Below are 23,328 nucleotides of genomic sequence, written 5' to 3'. Positions count from 1 at the left end.
AATAACCAGCCGCCCTAGCCTACTGACCCACTGAATGAGAATATATGTCATGCTGAATTTTGGGTTTCCTTTTAGGCGTTGGCCCAAGTTGTGACTGCCAATGTTCAGTGCAACCATCAGGTTGTAGTCTCACTTCAGCAAAATGGTGATTTAGCTGCAGTCAAAATTCGTGACTTCATGAGAATGAATCCATCAAAGTTCTTTGGTTCAAAAGAAGGTGTGGACCCACAGTTGTACTTAGATAATATGAGAAAGATCAACCAAATTATGCATGTTACTGAGGAGGAGTGTGTAGAGTTTGCATCCTATAGGCTGAAGAATGTGGCATATGATTGGGTGGTTATGTGGAAGAATGGTAGAGGTAAGAATGTAGCTCCTTTGAGTTGACAGGTATTTTAGGATATGTTTCTAGACAGTTTCTTTCTGTGTGAATTAAGAGAAGCTAAGGTAGAAGGGTTCATGAACCTGAGGCTGGGCTCTATGAAAGTAAAAGAGTACTACCTTAAATTCAATTAGTTGTCTAAGTATGCCCATGACGCGATGGCTGACCCTAGGTCGAGTATGAGTAAGTTTGTTACTAGAGTATCTGGTTTCATAGTCAAGGAGTGTAGGACTACCATACTTATTAGGGATATAGATCTTTCTAGGATAATGATTCATGCTCAATAGATTAAGACAGAGAAGTTGAAGGAGAGAGAAGGAGGAAACAAGAATTCTAGAATTGAACAGTTTTAATATGGCCAGACAAAGTTTGAAGGGGGAAATCATTTGTAGTTTTAGGGTCGCTCATCTATGCTAGCTCCATCTTCAGCCAGTACTTCTGCATCCAGAACCAGAAAGGATTAGTGGGTTAGAACTTCAATGTCCAAATCTCAAAATAGTATGGGTGGAAGGGCCAATTTTGCAGCATATGCTAAGTGTGGTAAGAATTATCCAGGTAAATACTTATTGGGACAGAAAGGTTGTTATGGATATAGTAAGTTGGATCACAGATTCAAAGAGTGTCCGTATGCTAAGTAGGGAAGCAAGGATGCTCGTTCCCAAATTCAGGCTACTAGTGCTCCAACTTCTCTAGGCCGCCCCATCCCTTCCTAAGGCACATCATCCAGCACTGATGGAGGTCAGTGCCAAAATTGGTTTTATCCTTTACCATCTCATCAAGAGCAGGAGAGTTCACCAGATGTTGTTACTGGTATGTTTTATGTCTTTCATCTTGATGTTTATGTGTTGTTAGACCCCGGGTCAAATCTCTCTTATATGACCCCATTAATTGCAGTAAATTTTGGGATAGGTCCTAAAAAACTCTCTAAGCCCTTCTTAGTGGGTGAGTTAGTTGTTACCAAACGAGTCTGTAAAAAGTGTCCATCACTGTTCTTCACAAGATTATATTAACAGACTTAATAGAGTTAGATATGGTCGATTTTGACATCATTCTGGGCATGGATTATCTCCATTCCTGTTATGCATCAATAGATTATCGCACTCGAGTAGTGAAGTTTTAGTTTCCTAATGAGCCATTCTTTGAGTACGAAGGTAATTCTGTGTCTCCCAAGAGTCATTCCATATCCTATATTAAGGCCAGAAAGTTGATATCAAAAGGGTGCATTTTTCATTTAGTTCGAGTCAATGACACTAAGTCTGAGACTCCAACATTTCAGTCAGTCCGAATAGTCAATGAGTTTCCCAAAGTTTTCTTGAAGATCTGCCAGGGGTACCTCCCGATAGGGAAATAAAATTTGGCATCAATCTTCTTTCAGATACTCAGCCTATCTCCATTCCTCTATATCGTATGGATCCTTCCTAGCTTAAAGAGTTAAAAGAGTAGCTTAAAGACCTCTTAAATAAAGGTTTCATAAGACCTAGTGTTTCTCCATGGGGTGCTCCTGTCCTATTCATGCGTAAGAAAGATGGTTCTCTCCGAATGTGTATTGATTATTATCAGCTAAATAAAGTCTCAATCAAAAATAAATATCCGCTTCCTCAGATTAATGATTTATTTTACAAACTCCAAGGTGCAAGCTACTTCTCCAAGATAGACCTTAGATCCATTTATCAGCAGCTTAATGTAAGGGAATGTGATATTCCAAAGACAACTTTCAGAACCTTTTATGGTCAATTTGAGTTTCTATTCATGTCCTTTACACTAACGAATACCCTAGGAGCCTTTATGGACTTAATGAACAGAGTGTTCAAACAGTATTTGGACTTGTTTATCAGTCTTTATCGATGATATCCTTGTTAATTCCAATTGTGAAGATGACCATGCAGACCATCTTAGAATTATGTTTCAAACTCTTAGAGATCACCAGTTGTTCACCAAATTCAGCAAGTGTGAATTTTGGCTAAGGTCAGTAGCTTTTCTCGGTCATATTATTTTCAGTGATCGCATTAGAGTTGACCCCCAAAAGACCAAAGCAGTGAGAAACTGGCCTAGACCCATTTCTCTATCAGACATCAGGAGTTTCTTGGGTTTAGAGCTATTACCAATGGTTTGTTGAGGGTTTTTTATCTACTGCATCCCTTATGTATAGATTGACTCAAAAGAAAGTTACGTTTCAGTGGTTAGATTTTTGTGAGAAGAGTTTTCAGAAGTTAAAGGCTCGACTCACTTCAGCCTCAATTTTGGCGTTACCTGACTTAACAGATGGATTTGTTATTTATTGTGATGCTTCTGGAGTTTGTTTGAGTTGTGTTTTGATGCAGAGAGGTAAGGTCATAGCCTAAGCCTCTAGATAGGTTAAGCCTCACGAAATGAACTATCCTACCCATGATCTTGAGTTAGCTGCGATTGTGTTTGTATTGAAAATCTGGAGGCACTGTCTTTATGGGGTGCATGTTAACGTGTTCACGAACCACAAAAGCTTGCAATATGTGTTTTCCTAGAGAGAGAGAAATCTCCATTAGAAAAGGTGATTAAAATTATTAAAAGACTATGCTATTTATATTTTGTACCATCCAGGCAAGGCCAATGTTATAGAAGCACCCTTAGTAGACTATCTGTGAGTAGTGTTGCTCATGTGGAGAATGATAAGAAAGAGTTAGTTTGGGAAGTTCATCGGTTAGATAGATTAGGTGTAGGGTTAGTTGACTCAGGTGAGGGGAATATCTTGGTCCAGAGTAGTTCGAAGTCTTCTTTAGTTTTTGAAGTGAAGGAGAAACAAGCTAAGGACTCCAGTTTGGTCAGGCTGAAGGATTCAGTTAGAGATCAGAAGGTAGAGGTTTTCACCCAAGAGGGAGATAGGGTGTTAAAATACTAGGAAAGGCTATGTGTGTCGTGCGTTGATGGGTTAAGGCAGTGGATTATTGAAGAAGTGCATGGTGCACATTACTTCATTCACCTAGGAGACACCAAGATGTATTGAGACTTGTGGGAAGTTTATTGGCGGAGTGGTATAGAGAAAGATATTACAGAGTTTGTGGCTAAGCATTCTAACTGCCAACTGGTTAAAGTAGAGCACCAAAGGCTTGATTGTACCTTACAGCAATTTAGTATTCCCACTTGTAAGTGGGAAGAGGTGAACGTGGACTTTGTGACAGGGTTACCTTATTCGGATCGTCAACAAGATTCGACTTGGGTTATTGTAGACAGATTGACCAAATCAACCCATTTCTTGCCAGCTCACACATCCTACTCAGCCAAAGATTATGCTAAGTTGTATATTAGAGAGTTAGTCAGATTGTACGAAGTTCCTTTGTCCGTCATATCAGATAGGGGTACTCAGTTTACCTCTCACTTCTGGAAAGCCTTTCAGAAGGGTCTTGGCACACAAGTTCATCTCAGTTCAGCTGTTTACCCTCAGATAGATGGTCAGGCAGAGAGGATCATTCAGACCCTAGAGGATATGTTGAGGGAATATGTTCTCGACTTCAAAGGTAGTTGGGATGATCACTAGCAGTTGATCGAGTTTGCCTACAGTAACAGTTATCAATCCAGTATCTATATGGCTCTATTTAAGGCTCTCTATGGGAGAAGATGTAGATCACTAGTTGGTTGGTTCAAAGTTGGTGAGGCCGCTTTAATAGGGCCAAATATGGTGTTTGAATCTATGGAGAAAGTTCAGTTGATTCGAGAAAGGTTAAAAATAGCTCAGAGTCGTCAAAAATCATATGCAGATATGAGAAGAAGAGACCTTAAATTTGAGGTTGGTGACTTGGTTTATTTGAAGATTTTGCCCATGAAATAGGTGAAGAGATTCGGCAAAAGGGGAAGTTTAGTCCCTGATATATTGGCCCTTATAGGATATTGGGTCGTGTTGGGAAAGTGGCGTATGGGCTTGGGTTGCCTGCAGACTTATCAGCCATTCACATCCTTATTGAAGAAGTATATAAGTGATCCAGATGTTGTAGTCCCTCTATAAAGCATGAATATTTTGGATAACCTCTCTATGAAGAGATCCCAGTTGACATACTTGATCATCAGATCCATAGACTATGGAACAAAGAAGTTCCATTTGGGAAGCAGAAGCAGATATGTGAACCAAGTACCCTCATCTTTTCTCCAGGATTTTAGACTCAGTTTAAGGTAATAAGTTTCCTCAGATTACCTCTTTTTTATTCTCAGTTCCAGCTTTATATAATCAATTTTATAATAATTCATACATTCACAGATCAGTTTAGTCATGCAGTCACATTTTTAGTCATGCGAGTTTAGTAAATAATCTCTGTCCCTCAGTATTCTCAGTTTAGCAAGTCTCATTCGAGGACGAATGTTTGTTCCCAAGTATGAAATATTGTAATACCTCATACGCTTCTAAGCTAGAAATTGGACCTTCGTTCCTACGAGTGTAAGCTCTAGTCCCGTGATTCATACTTGCATACATGTTTATTGACCATTAGCCTAGTGTGAATTAAGATTATGAGGTGGGAAAAATGTTCATAAGTGTCACTTAGAGCAAAGTGAGCTAAGAGCCTTTGATTCGGTCAATTTTTGGTGTTTGATTTCACAAGGGTTATCTTTGAACGAGTATAACTTTATGTATACATATAATTTGGTTGATTAAGACCCACCAAATTGTAGATAGTCGAATTAGCTTTCCAACGATACCAATTTTACCTTAATTTGATACCCGAGTAAAAAGTTATGTCATTTTTTGTATGAGGCAGTAAAGGGATGGGATAGCCTCGCATCGTGAGGGATGTTTTACCCAACTAGGGGTCACATCGCGAGGGCTACTTGACCCAAATAGGGGTCGCGATATGGGGTTATTCCCCCACAGTTTAACTTCTTAAGGGTCAAGGGTCACTTTGGTCCTTTCCCCTCAACCCCAAATGTCTAAAGCACGAATTGTAACACCCAAAAGGGCATTATTTACCTATCTTCCTCAAATCAACTCATGTAAAAACCCTCTCCTTTTCCTAATTACAATAATTCAATATTTTCCTCTCAAGAACACAAAGATTTCTTCAAGAACTCATCAATTAAGGTATGCGGGGTTATGAACAAGGATACTTCTTTCATTCTTGTGCCCAAAACTTGATTTTTAGTTAAGATTTCATGAATTACAATTAGGGTTCATACTAATTATCATTACTTGAAGATTATAATGTTACAAGTGATTTAAATGTTGAATTGCATGTCTATTTTCACATCTTTATACGTGTGATATGATTTGTCAGATTTCCAATTTAGTTTTACGCATGATATTGTAATTCTTTATTTCATTACCTTGATATTGTTGAAGTATTTCAATAAGTATATTGAGCATGACGTTTTGTCATGAATTTGCATGAGTTTAAAGCATGAGTTTTAAGACCTAAGTCTAAGTTTTGATATTTCAAGAAGATTATGATTTTAAGCCTCTTTTATAAGTTGTTTGCCAAGATTTAAGAAAGAAATTGATCTTTTGATCCTAAGCTAAGATAAGGAATCCACTTTGTTCATATAGTTTGAGATTTGAAAAAAGAGAAGCATAATTGGTTTTCATTATAAACCCTTGTGTTATTTTAAGGTGGATTTCCTAAAGTTCTGAGCAAAAGAATGGGAGTAGTGTTTAGCACCTAGTTAGGTATATTTCCAAGGTCCATGCCCCAGAACTACGTGCTACCGTAGGATTATGATTAAATGCCCATAGTGGGCTAAGTCAGTGAACACTTAAGATAAGGTTATACTTCTTGGTAAGAGTATGACACCTCTTCCCAACATGAGGTTTTCCCCTTATAAGAACATGATGTTAGACATCATGATAGCTCATATGGTGTATGTCGGTTGGAAGAACCTCCTAGAGTGCCTAAGTCCTAATTCAGAATAACAAAACAACTTTTAGAAACGAAGTGTAGAGACTCACAATTTTATACAGATATTGTTTTACATAAAAACATTAGCCATGAGATTCCAGATTTCAATTTTCAAATGCTATAGGTGAGTCCTTCTATACTTAGCTTGTGTGATTTGAAGACAAAATAAGGGTAAAACTTTATATAACTAAGTGTGGTGGCTCACTAGAATTACTTTTATGCTTTACTACTTCTGACATATGATTTGACTGTTTTATTATTCAAGCCAAGGTGTGTTACTTACACTTAGCACAAAGTTTTGAAATTTTGTTTGAATATTGCATTATCTTTTTACTTATGTATTCACCCCACACGCTCAGTACATTCCAAAAGTATTGATCCACATATACGTCTACGTGCTACATTATTTAATAATATAGGTTCAGGTGCTCAGTTCTAGCAGCGTGATTGACTGCGAGCATCTCTATCTACATCTTGGCAGTTGGTGAGTCCTCATAGTTCGAGGACCCAGATATTCAGATTTTCAGCTTTATGCAATATTTTATCAGTTATCAGTTTAGTCCGAGTCAGCTGAGGGTCTGTCCCAGTAACTCTCTAGTTAGTAGAAGTAAAGGCTTGTCCGACTGTTAGTTACATTTTAGATATTTCTGTGTTGGTTGTTAAGACTATTAAATTAAGTATTATCAGAAAATATTCAATATTTCAGTATTTTCGTATGCAAAAATCTCTTTATTATGAGTTTCAGATTTAGTAGAAGGATTACAGGGGTAGCTTGAGACTACTCGTAGTCTTGGGCACCGTGTGACGTTTGGGGTACTTTCTCAGGGCATTACAGAGGCTTACCTCTTCAAGTTAAGTCCGAGGTTTAAACCCAAAGTCTATTATATGGCGTGCGGGTGTAAGAAGATGGAAGAAGAAGGAAAATAGGTGAAACCCCATTGATTAGGTCGCTAAGAGACTTGAAAAGTCTCGATTTTAATTATTGTCTTATTATTTATTTATTTATTTATCTATTTGTTCATTCATTTGGGATTCGATGTCAATGCTTTAATTTAATATAGGTGGAGCGGATTTTGGGCCTCAGAGGTTCGAAAACTAGCATAGGATATGTTATGGGCCAAAAGCTGAAACACCTAGACTTTGAACCATCGATTTTTTTCCATTTGATGTCACTGGGGTGGGTATGGCTAGGGTCTTGAGTCATACCCCTTGGATACGAGTCGTATCTAATCTCCCCTCCCATCTCATACCTTAAGCAGCCTAGAAAGATAGTATACTATCCACTATATGAGTCGTACACAACATGATCATATAGAGGGAAGTCTTAGCTTGAGTGGACTATTTTAGGTACGGGTGATGTATAGTTAGAGGTTGAGTCGTACCCTTTGGATATGACTCAAGGGTGTGTAATCATACACTTAACAGTGTGGGTGACCTAGGAGAAGCCTAGGGTATAAGTCAGGGTACCACTCGTAGGCTAGGGTACGGTTCGTAAGGTGAGTTGTACCCCTGCACGAGTTCATTTTAGAGATTTTAAGAAAGGGCCTTGTGGTCATTTCCTCTGTGTTAAACCCTAAGTCCCTATAAACCCCAAGCCCCCACACTATTTAAGTGTATAAGGACTTCTTAAAAACAATTATAGTGGATCAAGAACCCAAAACACTCTCTCAAACTCATCTTTGAAGAATTGGAGGCTAGGGTTTCAAGGGTGATCTTCAAGAGGCAAAGTAAAGTCAAGTTTATTGGTGAATCATCTTGGTTATGGCATTTAACCCTTTCATTGTTAAATAATTCTAAACCCATGTATTTTAAACTTGGATTAACAAGTGTACATGGTGATTTTGAAATTAAATGAAAAGGGTTTTATTGCCTAATGAGGAATAATACTGTTTCCTGCTTAGACTTATGTTTATACATATTATTGATGATGAATTGCATATTTGGGTGCTTGTTGTATGTGGTTTAACATGAGGGTCTTGAGTAACCCTAATCTTGATAATTTTTACCATGAAAATAGCCTTGTTAAAGGTATGCACATAAGATGTTTATGAAAATATCTAAGTGAATTATCTAGTCATATGTTGGTGATGTTTAGAATTAGGCTAATGGCCCAATGAGCATGAATGATTGATGAATGACATCGTAAAAGTATTATGATTCATGTATTGTATAATTAATGATCTTATTGGTAGATGGCTAATAAGGGATTAAAGTTCCTAATCACGAAATTGAATTTAAATAGTGCGTTGAACTAAAATGTGGTGAGAATATATTGTAAGCTTGCTAATTACATGTGAATAGTTGTGTGGCTCTTGATGACTACAAATTAAATTGAATGATGAATTAAATTAACACACTTATTCCATTGAAGTGATTTGTGGTTAAATGGTTGTGCGAAGTCCAAATGTGTACCTATGGTATTAGTCTAGTGGAAATGAATGAGGTAACATATTGTTAATGAATGTGAATGTTTGGTAAATGGTGGCTAAAGTCCTCATTAGCGATGCAAGAACTGAGTGGATGTCCTTGATAGTTGGTTGGTTAAATGGGAACATGGATCCTAAAACATGAACTTGAATTATGTTTGAATGAAAGGTGTGTGTAAGAATAGTAATGAGGAATGATTGGTTTGTAGAGGTCATGATGAACTTGTATCGTGTTATGAACTAAGGTCTTAGTACTATCTATATGTTAATGGAAAATTGGGTCGGCAAAGACCTTGTGGTTATCTATGGTGTTGTTATGTAGCCTTGGTGGCTAAATTACCTAAATGGGTTCAACACCATAAATGTATAAATGAATTATATGGATGTTAATGCATGAACTAATGGGTTAAGATTTATAACATCGACTAAGAATGGTAATAGGATGACTTGTGGTTAAAGTCCCTAGTCTAATAAGTTGTGGTTAAAGTACCTCGTATAATGACCTGTGGTTAAAGTCCCCCGTCTAATGGCTTGTGGTTGGAGTCCCTTGCTTAAAGATATCTCTTGAGGTTAAAATACCTTGCCTTACAAAACAACAGAGCATGTGATTAGAGTTCCATGCCCAATTGAATGTGTGAGCATGTGATTAGAGTTCCATGCCCAATTAAATATGTGAGCATGTGATTGGAGTTTCATGCCCAATTAAATATGTGAGCATGTAGTTAGAATTCCATGCCTAATTGAATGTGCGAGCATATGATTAGAGTTTCATTCCCAATTAAATGTGTGAGCATGTGATAGAGTTTCATGCCTAATTGAATGTGTGAGCATGTAATTGAAGTGCCATGCCTAATTAAACGTGTGAGCATTTGTTTATAGACCCATGCCTAATTGATTGTGTGTGTTGATCGAGTCCCTTGACTCATTAATTTGTTAAATTGGTTGAGTTGGTTGGAGGTTTGGCTCCCTTGACTAATATAACAGAGAAGTTTAAGCTCCTAAAATTGGTAAGGTAGAAGGTTGAAAGTTCTTTACTCCATGTCTCATTAATGAATGCTTTAAGAATGATTGTTATGACTTACTCCATAATTTGGCATGCTCTATAAACATATGTATATGCGTCTTCATATATGATTATCCTAATATAAATATGATTGCATATGATGGTTTGACTTAGATTGAATAAATGCACTATTTTATCCTTATTCTTAAGTTAAATACTAGTGCTCTAACCGCTAACTATCTTCAAATGCTATGTCCCCACATGACATATGGGCCAGAGCATCTTCTTATTCTTCTACTATGCAGTGATTCGGTGTTCGAGCAGTTCGAGCATTGTCCTTAAAGTGGTGAGCTTCTATACTTTGGAAGACATACCTTCCATCGTCACTTTATCCTTTGTCATCCACTTGTATAGATTTGGTACTTGGCTATTATAGGGGGCATGTCTCGACATATTATTGACTCCGAGTTAGTAGAAGCTATGTGTATGACTGTGGACTTTTGTATATTGACTAGACATTTGACATTAATAAAATGTTAGATATTGTTTAAGTTTTGACTATTAGCCTTATGTTTTTGCTATCTTATAATAAGGTCGGGATTTCCATACCCTTGTAGTTGTTGTGATGATAATTAGGTTGGGTTATTGGGGCGACCTCTAATTTATGTGGGCTTGAGGTGCCCCTAGGACATGGCTCAATTTTAGGGCATGCCAAGTTGGTACCAGAGCCTAGGTTCATAGTCCAATTTCTAGGATTCAGACCCAGTTAAGGGTCGTGACATCTGACTGTCTTTGTGGGGTTCAACCTGTTACTACTAACCCCACTGTTGGAGATGATGCTTCTTCTCAGTTTTCTTAAAATGCTGGGTTCTATCGTTCCTTTGCTCTATTGGCTCAGGTTGGTAGAAAGTGGTCCAAGAGGAAGTATTAGGTGGGTGCTAGTTTCCATTTCGCAGATAGTTCTCCCTACCCAAACCTGTTGGGGGATAGGCATCTTCAAATTGATAATGCTCATAGGGCACAAGGTGTCCAACATCATGTTAGCAGGGCGCAGTCTGCACTCACCTATCCTCCTTGTCGGTTTTGTGGTCGATCACACCATAGTTATTGTGAGAAAGGAAAGAATCGATGCTTTAAATATGGTCAATTGGCTTACATGCAATGTGAATGTCCTATAATGGTTGCCGCTTGCGCAAAAAGGATGTCGATTACCACTTCTCTAGCTGCTGTTCCATGGGGTGCCACTTCTAGCTCTGATATTGGTCGGGACTGTCTTATTGCTCTTACTACCCCTTGGAAGCCCAAGGCACCTTCGAATGCTAATGTGGGTATGTTTAAAACTCTTTTATCATGATGTTTATTGCTTGCTTAACCCAGGGTCTACTCTTTCTTATGTAACCCCGTATATGGATGTGCATCTTGATTGTTGTCCCGAGAGTCTATCAGTTCCTTTTTCTATTTCTACCCTAGTAGGAGACTCTGTGGTTTTTAAAAGGGTCTATAGGGGTGTGTAGTATCTATTAGTGGTAAAGAAACTTTTATAGACTTGATAGAGTTGAAGATTGTTGATTTTAATGTCATTCTGGGGATGGATTGGTTGCATTCTTGTTATGTTTCCTTAGATTGTTGGACCTGTAGAGTCATGTTTAAATTTCTTAAATGAGCCGGTCATTGTATGGTAAGGTGGTTCTTTAGAACCTACGAGAAGGTTTGTTTCTTATCTCAAAGCCCAAAAGTTGATTTCAAAGGGGTGTTTGCATTATTTGGTTTGAGTTAAAGATTCTAACTCGAAAGATACTCCTCTAGAATTCAGTCCCATGGTTAATGAGTTTCTCGAGGTGTTTCTCAATGATCTTCCTGGTGTGGTCACAATGTGTTTTTCATCATGTCCTTTGGGTTGACCAATGCCCCTGCAGTATTTATGGACTTAATGAATAGGGTCTTCCATCAATTTTGGTCATGTTTTCCATTGTCTTCATTGAGGATATCTTACTCTATTCTAAGAGTGAGACGGATCATCTCGATCACCTTCGTTTTATATTGCAAGCTCTGAAGGATCAACGTTTGTATGCAAAGTTCTCCAAGTGTGATAATTGGTTGAAAGTCGTAGCTTTTCTTGGGAATGTTATTTATCTCTTATGAAGGGATCATGGTATATACCCAAAAGGTATGGGGTGGTGTGTCTTTTGGTGCCCACTCCTATGGACTCCTTCTTTGGTGTGTAGTGTCGGGATGGGTCTCATTTATGACCTAGGTGTTTTCTATGAAGTACTCCGTACCTATAATGGCATATCTCTACTGAGGGTCTTACCTTGAGTGGTGTGAGTTTTTCTTTTGCTTTAGTTCCTCCGTGACCCTTCTTGTGTTTGGTACCTAAGAGGTTTGGGAAGACATGTGTATGAATTATTTTATGGCATAGTTGTGTTATGGTTTTAGGTTTCAAGACTATGTTGGTGATTTTGGCTATAATGGTTGGTTATAGCTTTTCCATTTCTCTATATTGTGAGGATGCGTAGGTGATCCTTCGTTGATTGTTCCTTTGAGAGGTGCTGGTATTTCAGACTCCTTCCTCTATGGGGGTATCTCGGTGAGGATCTTGGATATGCAAGTTCGCCGGTTGCAAATGATAAAAGTGGCATCGGTGAAGGTTCTATGGAGGAACCAATAGTCCGAGGAAGTTACTTTGGAGGCGGACGAGAATATGAAGTCCAAGCATCCATATTTATTTTTTTGTTCCATAAACTTATGCATGAGATGTGTGTTGGTGTTCCTAACTTGGTTTACGTCTTCAAAAAATGATGAGTTAAAATAACCAATGCTTAGGATTGATTCATGTCTTCATTGGACAAGGGATTAAAGTTCCCAATGCTTGAGTTGTCTTATATCCTTGAAATTTGATGGGTTTAATCCCCTAAGCTTTGCAATGAACAAGTGTCTTGACAAATAATGGGTTTGAGTCCAAAAGGCGATGAGGTGAATGATTGATTGATAATGGGTGTGATATGTTTTATATACTTGTTGTATGCTTGTTCTAACTTATTTGAAGGTTGTTTTGATGTGTGATGATATGCTAGATGTGTTTATTACTTGCCTTACCCGTCATTCGGGGATGAATGATCCAAGTGGGGGAGAATTGAAACACCTAGACTTTGAACCATCAAATTTTTTTTCCATTTGATGTCACTAGGGTGGGTACGACAAGGGGCTTGAGTCGTACCCCTTGGATATGAGTCATATCCACTTTCCCCTTCCCTATTGTACTTTGATCAGCCTAGGAGATAGTATACTATCCACTATACGAGTAACCCTCCTCCTAAATCGTATCCTAAGTATACGAGTCGTACCCAATATGATCGTATAGAGAGAAGTCCTAGCTTGAGTGGACTATTTTGGGTACGAGTGGGGTATACGAGTGAGGGGTTGAGTCGTACCATTTGTATATGACTCAAGGGTGTGTGATCGTACCCTTAATAGTATGGGTGACCTAGGAGAAGTCTAGAGTATGAGTCAGGGTTCCACTTGTACCTTAGGGTACGGTTCATAAGTTGAGTCGTACCCCTGCTCGGGTTTACTGTACAACTTTTAACCAAGGGCCTTGTAGTCATTTCCCATGCCTTAAACCTTAAGTCCCTTTACTATATAAGTGTATAAGGCCTTCTTAAACACAATTGGAGTGGATCAAATACCCAAAACACTCTCTCAAACTCATCTTTGAAGAATTAGAGGTTAAGGTTTCAAGGGTGATCTTTAAGAGGCAAAGTTAAGTCATGTTTCTTGGTGAATCATCATGTTTAGGGCATTTAAACCTTCCCCTTGTTAGATAACTCTAAACCCATGTGTTTTACACTCGGATTAGCAAATGTACATGGTGATTTTGAAATCAAATGAAAAGGATTTTGTTGCCTTATAATGAATAATGTTGTTTCTTGCTTAGACTTGTGTTTATACATGTTATTAATGATGAATTGCATATGTGGGTGCTTGTTGTATGTGGTTTAACATGAGGTTCTTGACTAACCCTAATCTTGATAATTTCTACCATGAAATTAGCCTTGTTAAAGGTATGCACATAAGGTGTTTGTGAAAATGTCTAAGTGAATTATGTAGTCACATGTTGGTGATGTTTTGAATTAGGCAATGACCCAATGAGCATGAATGATTGATAAATTATATTGTGAAGGTATTGTGTGACATGTATTGTATAATTGATGATCTTGTTGGTAGATGTCTAATACGGGATTAAAATACCCAATCACAAAATTGAATTTGAATAATGCGTTGAATTAAAATATAGTGAGAATGTGTTATAATCTTGCTAATGAAATGTAAATAGTTGTGTGGGTCTTGATGACTATAAATTGAATTGAATGATGAATTGAATTAAGGCACTTAGTCCATTGAAGTGATTAGTGGTTAAATGGTTATGGGAAGGCCACATGTGTATTTATGGTATTGGTCTAGTGGAAATAAATGAGGTAAGATATTGTTAATAAATGTGAATGCTTGGTAAATGGTTTCTAAAGGCCTTGTTGGCCATGCAAGAAGTAAGTGGATGTCCTTGATAGTTGGTTGGTTAAATAGGAACATGGTCCCTAAAACATGAACTTGAATTATGTTTGAATGAAAGGTGTGTATAAGAATAGTAATGAGGAATGATTGGTTGTAGAGGTCTTGATGACCATAAATGAACTTATATCGTGTTGTGAACTAAGGCCTTGGGCCTATCTATATGATTAATGGCTGATTGGGTAGGAAAAGACCATGTGGTTGTCTATGGTGTTAATATGTAACTCTGGTGGCTAGATATACCTAAATGGGTTCAAGCCATTAAATGTCGAAATGAATTATATGGATATTAATGCATGAACTAATGGGTTAAGATCTCAAACATCGACTAAGGATGGTAATAAGATGACTTGTGGTTAAAGTCCCTCGTCTAATGACTTATGGTTAAAGTGTCTCGTCTGATGACTTGTGGATAAATTCCGTCATCTAATGACTTGTGGTTGGAGTCCTTTTCTTAAAGAGATCTCTTGAGGTTAAAATACCTCGCCTTACGAAATGACTTGTTGTTGTAATCCCTTGTCTAATATGTGAGCATGGGATTAGATTTCCATGCCCAATTGAATGTGTGGGCATGTGATTAGAGTTCCACACCCAATTGAATGTGTGAGCATGTGATTAGAGTTCCATTCTCAATTAAATGTGAGCATGTTATTAGAGTTCCATGCCCAATTGAATATGTGAGCATGTGATTAAAGTTCCATGACCGATCGAATGTGTGAGCATGTGATTAGAGTTCCTTGCCCAATTGAATGCGTGAGCATGTGATTGGAATTCCATGCCTAATTGAATGTGTGATCATGTGGTTATATACCCATGCCTAATTAATTGTGTGTGTGGATCGAGTCCCTTGACTAATGAATATGTTAAATCAGTTAAATTGGTTGAGTTGGTTTGAGGTTCGGATCTCCTTGACTAATGTAATGGAGAAGTTTAAACTCCTAATATTGGTAAGGTGGAAAGTTGAAAGTTCTTCACTCCATGTTTCATGAATTAATGTTTTAAGAATGATCGTTATAACTTTCTCAGTAATTTGGCATGCTCTATAAACATATGTATATGCGTCTTCATATATGCTTATCCTAACGTAAATATTATTGCATATGATGGTTTGGATTGAATAAATACACTATTTTATCTTTATCCTTGAGTTACATGCTAGCGCTCCAACTGCTAACCATCTCCGGACACTATGTCCCTACGTAACATAGGTACCGGAGCATCTTCTTCTTCTTATATACAATGATCGGATGTTCGAACAGTTTGAGCATTTACCTTGAAGTGGTAAGCTTCCATACTTCGAAATACATACCTTCCATCGTCCCTATATCCTTTGTCATGGACTTGTATAGAATTGGTACTTGGCTATTTTCGGGGGCATGCCCCGACATATTATTGACTCCGGTTTGGTAGAGGCTTTGTGGATGGCTGTGGACTTGGGTATATTGACTAGACTATTGACATTAATGAAATGTTAGATATTCTTAAAGTTTTGACTACTAGCCTTATGTTTCTGCAATTTTATAATAAGGTCAGGGTTCCCCAACCCTTCTGGTTGTTGGGATGACGATTATGTTGGGTTATTGGGGTGACCTCCAGTTCATTTGGACTTGAGGTCACCCTACGACATGGCATGATTTTGGGGCGTATCGAAAACCCAAGTATTTAGACTGGGATAGGTGAAGATGGGTCAAAAGCCCCAATTAGATTAGGACAAGATTTATGAACTTGGGCCTAATGACCTAAGTCTTTTAGTCTCCCCATTTTTCCTTTATATGCTAATTGTTCTTAGTTTTCTTAGACTTAGTTAAAAATCCCCCTAAGTCGTCAAAATTTGTTTTTCAGAAATCTTGCAGGCCATTTTTTCCTTGGTCGTTTTCTTTTCAAAAACCAATTTTCCTTTTTAAAGTTAGTCAAAAAAGTTATTTTCAAATAGTTCGGATAATCGCAAGTTAGCGGATACTCTTGCCTTAACAACCTTCCAAGAGTATTAATAGGAACCACTTACTCAGTGTTTCTAAACTTAAAAGATATTTTCTGTTTTCAATCTTTTAAATAATATTTTTAGTTTTTCTTGATATTTCCTCAAAAATCTACTGGTGACTCTGTAATTTAAGTAAATTATTTTAAAATTTTCTTTAAATTTGTGGAACAGTTTAAAAATTGAAAATAATATTTTTCAATCCTTTGAAATCGAAAAACAGGCAAAACATAAGGAGTCGACAATGTTTTATGATAATATTTTCTATACATGATATGAATTGCTTGCAACTTTTGGTATGACGATGCCAATGTGAATATACCTAATGAATGACTCCATGATTAATGTTACGTGCAAACTGTTTCAATTAGGCTCTAAAGGATATTATATCGCTTACCATGAAGGTGTAAGTCTTCGTGACCAATGCCCGAAACTTATGTTTGCCGGCATAGAGACGCCGTGCCTTAATTGGATGATCAGATTGTGTCCTTAACATGAGGATAATATGTATGGTGGTCTTAGTCTATTTGTGATTTTAGTCTAACCTCGGAACATACTGCCTACACGGACTTGGACCCTGCCGGTTGGGGAGTACCACACCCATATAGCTCGTGGGTAATTAGGTGACTCATACTATCTACGGGTCAGCAGATAATGATGAAATTATATAGTTCAGGCTTAAATTTTAAATGTTCATGTAATTTGTCCTTTACCCCTACCCTGACATCCTATTATATACATGTACTTGATGTGCATGTGGTTTATAATTGATTTTGGCAAATGCATAATTGTTTTATCCCCTTTCTTGGGTTGCATGCCAGTACTCACCTACTGGCCATCCTCGAATGGTACATCATTTTATGATGTAGGTTTCGAGGGCTTTTCTTGTGACCCTATGTAGTGATAGGAGGTTTGATATCGCGATCGGTCAGCTGTGAAGTAATGAGTCCTCCCTCTTTTTTAAGGTGTGGACTCTCTTTTAGTTTTCAGTTATTATCCTAGTACTTTTGACTCTTATACTTTCTTTTGGATTCATATGTATCTCTTTTATCTTTGTTGGCTTCCGTTGTCAATTATCACTAATGTGCTCTTAAGGTAAGGTTAGGGGTCATCTCAGGCCTTGGTTAGTTTGGGATGCCCATCACGGCCAGACCCTGATTTGGATCGTGACAGTTAATTATTTGTAATAAAAAATTTATATAAACAAGGAACAAATATCCCCTCGAACTATGATAAATGATACGTATTTATTCTCTGTCATATTTTGGAAACACATATGCCCCTACCGTTAGTGTGAGGGACATATACGTATAATTTTATTAACGATAGAAGTATATGTGTATCTAAAATATAATGAAAAATCTATACGTATTACTTATCATAGTTCGAGGATTTTTTTTCATTTGTTTGAAAAACGGAGAAAATACTCCCTCCGTTTGCTTTTACTTGTTACAATTTGACTTGGAACATCCATTAAGAAAAAAATAATTAATAACGTGGCTATTTTACCATAGTCTCCCAATTAAATGATTTTATATTGTGTGTTGAAATTAATTTGAGGGAAAAACAATTAATATGAAGGACAAAATAGAAAAAAATAAGTTATCTTTTCTTGATATGTCAAAAATAATAAGTAAAAATAAAAATATAATTAAAAATTTGTAACAAATAAAAGAGAACGGGGGGAGTACTATTTATAGAAACTAGTATATGTACCCGCACGATGTGCGGACAATATTCAATTAATATTTCTGATCACTTCATATTGAAATATATTGTTCGAACTTGTTAAATTATATTATCTTAAAAAAATTATTTATCATTTTATTTCTTAATAAAATGAGAAAATAAAATATTTTTCTACCCACCTCCCCCCATCCCCAAATCTTTATTTTTCTTTTTCTCTTTTAAGATAAATATTTTTCTACCCCTTTCCCCTCACGCTTCCACCCTCACCCACTCGGAGCTTTGAGCTAAAAGTGACAAAAGAGTTTAAAAATGAGGTGTAGGTGACATTAGTCTTAATAATTGAGTGAAAGTGCCAATTACATTATTATGCATTAAGAAAGTTGGGTAAGCTTGAGAATAGCCCACAAGTTTTTAAATTTACCCTTTGATCCAAATGTTTACCTAATATAACGGGAAACGGAAGGCAAAAAAAGGTGCATTTCTCTCTCTTCTCATCCATTGTTGTTTTTTCTCTCTTAGCAATTTTTGTTGTTCATTGTTGCTGCTGTTTAATTCATCATCTTCTGCTTCATTATCATCATCTTCTACTTTATTATCATCTTTATCTTATTCTTGTTGACCATTGTTGTTGTTGTTGTTACCGCAACTGCTGCTATTTGACCAGTTTCTTAGGTTAAATTTTGTTTCGTACATCACTTTCTACTTTGGCATTACTTCATAGGAGACTTTGGTATGTCAAACTATGATTTTTAGTTTAATTTGTCATCTGGGTAACTGCTATTGTGTTGTTTTTTCACTAATAGATAACACGCGAACATGAATGCAACATAAGAGCCATCTGTTTAAACAGATCAATCATCTGTTACGACAGATGAGATATCTATTTTAGGAGAAAACTCATATGTTGGATTCATGTTTTTGGTTCTTTAGTTCCTTAACATGAATCGAACATATGGGTCATCTGTTGTAACATATGACCCATCAGTTACAATAGATTAGTTTTTTGGTGCAACAAATTAGTAACCTATTAAAACAGAACCTGAACTCGATTCCAACTGATGTGTCATTTGTTGTAAAAGGGTAAAATCTGTTGCAATAGATTAGTAACTTATTGCAACTGAACCTGAACTCGATTCCAACAGACGATAAATATCTGTTGCAATATATTAGTAACCTGTTGTGATAAAACCTAACCTTGATTCCAACAGACGCGTCGTCTGTTGTAATAAGTAAGTCTTCTATCGCAACAGGTTAATTATCTATTGCAACACGTCACTCATTTGTTGAAAAGTCTTTTGTCGCAACAGGTTAATTATCTGTTGCAACATGTCACTCATTTGTTGGAATTAGCTTCAAAGGTACCTGAGTACTATAACATCTATCCAAACCGGCGCTTCATCTATTGCAACAGATATATTGTCTGTTGCAACATATAATTCACCTATTATAACAAATAACTCATCTGTTAAAATCAGCATCACGAGCGTAACATAAATCCCAATAGGTAAGTAATCTGTTGCGATTGATCACATACCTGTTGCAACAGATTACACATCAGTTGAGATTCATGTATGGCACTATGAAATCACTATTAACTTTTTTAACAAATAAATTTATTTAGGTACCACTAATGGAGGGATCAATAACAATAGGGGTGGATTGTCATGGTAAATGGATCGAGAAGAGCAATCAATATGTATGGCATTGGAAGGAGGGTAAAATGCTAGAGATGAAAGCTATGATAGTCCCAAGTGATATTTTGTATGATGATTTTTTGAACTTAATCATCAGCTATTGTGGATTGAATTGTCAACCAGAAGAACTCGTCATCAGCTACATGCATAGCTCCTTTGAAAATTAGAGGGTACTACCTTTCAAGATAATCGATCAGGTTCGGTCGTGTGCTTATCTTAGCGATTCATCCAGACTGGTGTTAAGGGTGTACATGGTTAAAAAGATAAGAGAGAATGAGAACTAGAACGTAGAAGAAGAACAACAACAAGACATCTTTGATGATAGGTTGGATGATATATACATGAATATTCTAGATGATGATCAAGCACCTACGCTCGTTGATTCAACCAATAAGGTGGGCAGTTCTTCTCGATTGATGCAGTCTGGCAATCTTTAAAATGACGGGATTGGCTTTTTCAATGGAATGTTACTCAAGGACAAGATAGAACTATCTACCACTTTGTTTATTTCTTGCTTGAAAAAATATTTCAAAATAAATAAGGTGATTAATTCAAACAATTTCTTTTTCTACAAATGTGTTAATCCAAACTGCAAGTGGTGGTGGTGAGTGGTGAAGTACGTAAGTTCTGATAGATTCGTTATTCATAAACAAGAAAAGTATCACACATGTGGTACGGGGAATAACTTGGGCCAAAATCCTCACGCCATGGCAAAGGTCCTAGGTGAATATTTCAAGAATAGTTTCCTCGATGGCAAAAGCCCTTCTACAAGGGTTATGACCAATCAACTTCTTATGGAATTGGGTGTCCTAGTCAGTTATTAAAAGATATATATGGCCATAGGGATTGCCAAGGACTTGGTTAGGGGAACACACGAGCATGGGTATGCAGTCCTAGATGCCTACGGTTACATGATTGAGTCCATAAATCCTAGTAGTAAGACAACATTACATGTTGATGAAAATGGAAGGTTCAAGTACTTTTTTGTATCCTATAGTGCTTGGATTCAAGGTTTTCGACATTTGATAAAAGGCATAGCCATCGACGGTACCTTTCGAAGAGCAGGTATAATGGAGTTCTACTAGCGGCGGTGGCACAGGATACAGAGAATCACATCTTTTCTGTCGCTTTTTGTATAGCAAACAAGGAATTTGATGCCTCTTATGAATTTTTTTTGAACAAATGCAAAGCTATGTTGAAGATACCGAAGAGTTGTGTTTTGTTTCGGATAGGCATCCAAGTATTCCAAAGATAGGTTCAATTTTCTTCACTTCAGCTTACTTTGGTTGTTGCTTCAGGCATCTTGAAGAGAACATTCAGACCAACTATCACAATGAAAGAGTCGTGACCCTTTTTATAGAGAAGCTAAAGCATATAGTAGGGAGGATTTTTTAGACCATTTCAATCAAATAGCGGATGAGCATCCCAAGGTAGCAGAACATCTCGTACGTGTCGATTTTGGTAGATGGATTCAGGTATTCTGTTCGGCAGACAGGTACATTCTTATGAATTTAATGTCTTATTTGAGTTACAAGTTTGGTATGATGTTGTACTAAGTGATTCTTTTGTATAGGTGCAGTATTGTGACATCAAAGATAGTTGAATCGTTGAATTCATTATTTGGTAATGAAAGAGAATTTCTCATCAAGGCTCTGTTTGAAATAATAAAGAAAAAATATGGCCAATTTTTTAACAAAAGGTGTGTGCAGTTCAAGGGCCCAAGAAGAACTCCATTTGTTCTAGAAATAAAAAAAAATAATACCAATGAACATCAGTTTGGGGAATAGGTTATTATCTTATCAAATAGTAGATTACAAATTCAGTATCACCAGCCATGGTAATATTGCCATAATCGATCTTCAAATAAGATCTTGTACGTGCAGAGTTTTTGAGTTGGATAAAATACCCTGTCCACATGCTATAGAAGCACTTCGAGCTCAATACGGTGCAAAATATGGACCTAAAATTTATAAGCACTCCTCTTCATATTATTCGGTGGAAAAATATAAAATGGCATATAGTGGACATATTACTCCGGTGCCTCCCAAAGAATCTTGAGTTGTTCTTGTAGAGCTTTTGGGGAGATTAATACCTCCTCCATATATTGACCCAATCACTAACAAACTGGGAAGAAAGCCATATAAGAGGAGGCATGGAGTCGGAAAATCATTTTCATCAAGAAGAAATAAGTACTCCGTATGTAAGTGTGTTGTTCATAAAAGAACTACATGGCCGGATCGTATTCCACCATGACCGTTGTAATTGTTAAAACTTGTGTTGTTGTTTGTTGTAGACATTTATATATTTAACTCATTATTATGAACGTAATGTTATTATTTATTATATATATAATATCTTTTTTAGTAACTTGTGCATCAATTAAAAGAGGCAAAACATGAACTAAATAATACAGCAGACCACAATTATTTTCAACAAATTAATTTAGCTAGATCTAGGGATGAGTACATAGGGTCAACTACAACTTCAATTGATTCTTTTGTAATTGCATAGTGTTGGTGTTGGTGTTGGTGTTGCATTTCTCCCAACCCGGGTTGTTGATCGATCGATCACTCTGAGATGAAATAATTCGCATTAACTTATTATTATAAGCTAATACCTAAATTGTTTTAGCTAGATCTAGGGACGAGTACATACGGTCAACTATAACTTCAATTGAGTCTTTTGTAATTGCATAGTGTTGGTGTTGCGTTTCTCCCGACCTGAGTCGTTGATCGATCGATCGATCACTTTGAGATAAAATCATTCTCATTAACTTTTTATTATAAGCTAATACCTAAATTGATTTAGCTACTTCTAGGGACGAGTACATAAGGTCAACTATAACTTCAATTGAGTCTTTTGCAATTACATAGTGTTGGTGTTGATGTTGGCATTGCGTTCCTCCCGACCAGAGTCATAGATCAATCAATCACTCCAAGATAAAATGGTTCACATTAACTTATTATTATAAGTTAATACCTAAATTGATTTAGCTAGATCTAGGGACGAGTACATAGGGTAACCTACAACTAAGATTAAGTCTTTCGCAATTGCATAGTGTTGGTGTTGGTGTTTCTCCCGACCCGAGTCATCGATCAATGAATCACTCCGAGATGAAATGATTCTCATTAACTTATTATTATAAGCTAATAACTAAATTGATTTAGATAAAAATAATTAATAGCAATTAGGACCAAATTAACATTTTAAAACCTTGTAATTTTTTCCCAAAATACAAATCAATCCATACTAATCATCTATTTGCAGAAAAAAGTTTCATCATTTCAAATCTCGAGTTCTCACTCTTTTCTTTCTCTCTCAATAATACAAATAATAGCTACTCAATATATTGCTTAACCCTTCACAATAGATCAATTTTCTTCCCATTTTCGATCACATAGGTGTTATTTTTTACTTTATTCTTGCTTGTATCCATTGTTTCTATCTTTATTCGTAGGTAACAGAGTTTGAGAATAGTTCTATATTTGTTATTTTTTTAAAAAATTAGTTTTTTTAGTTAATGATGAAAAAGAAGACTTTTAGTTGTATTATCTTTGAAAATAGGTTAACAATTTTAGTTTTGATGGTAAAATCATAGGAAGAACCCGATAAAGCCCTAGTTTTTATCGCAGTGTTTCGTTGACTGTGGTGGTATTGTTGGATGGTGTTTGTGGTGTTTTTGGTAGCTGTTGGTGTTGGTATTGGTGGCCGTTGGTGGTGGTGGTGGTATTGGTGGTT

Source organism: Capsicum annuum, chromosome 9 (genome assembly GCF_002878395.1).
Source record: "Capsicum annuum cultivar UCD-10X-F1 chromosome 9, UCD10Xv1.1, whole genome shotgun sequence".
In the NCBI taxonomy this organism is placed as follows: Eukaryota; Viridiplantae; Streptophyta; class Magnoliopsida; order Solanales; family Solanaceae; genus Capsicum; species Capsicum annuum.
This window is presented reverse-complemented; position numbering follows the sequence as displayed.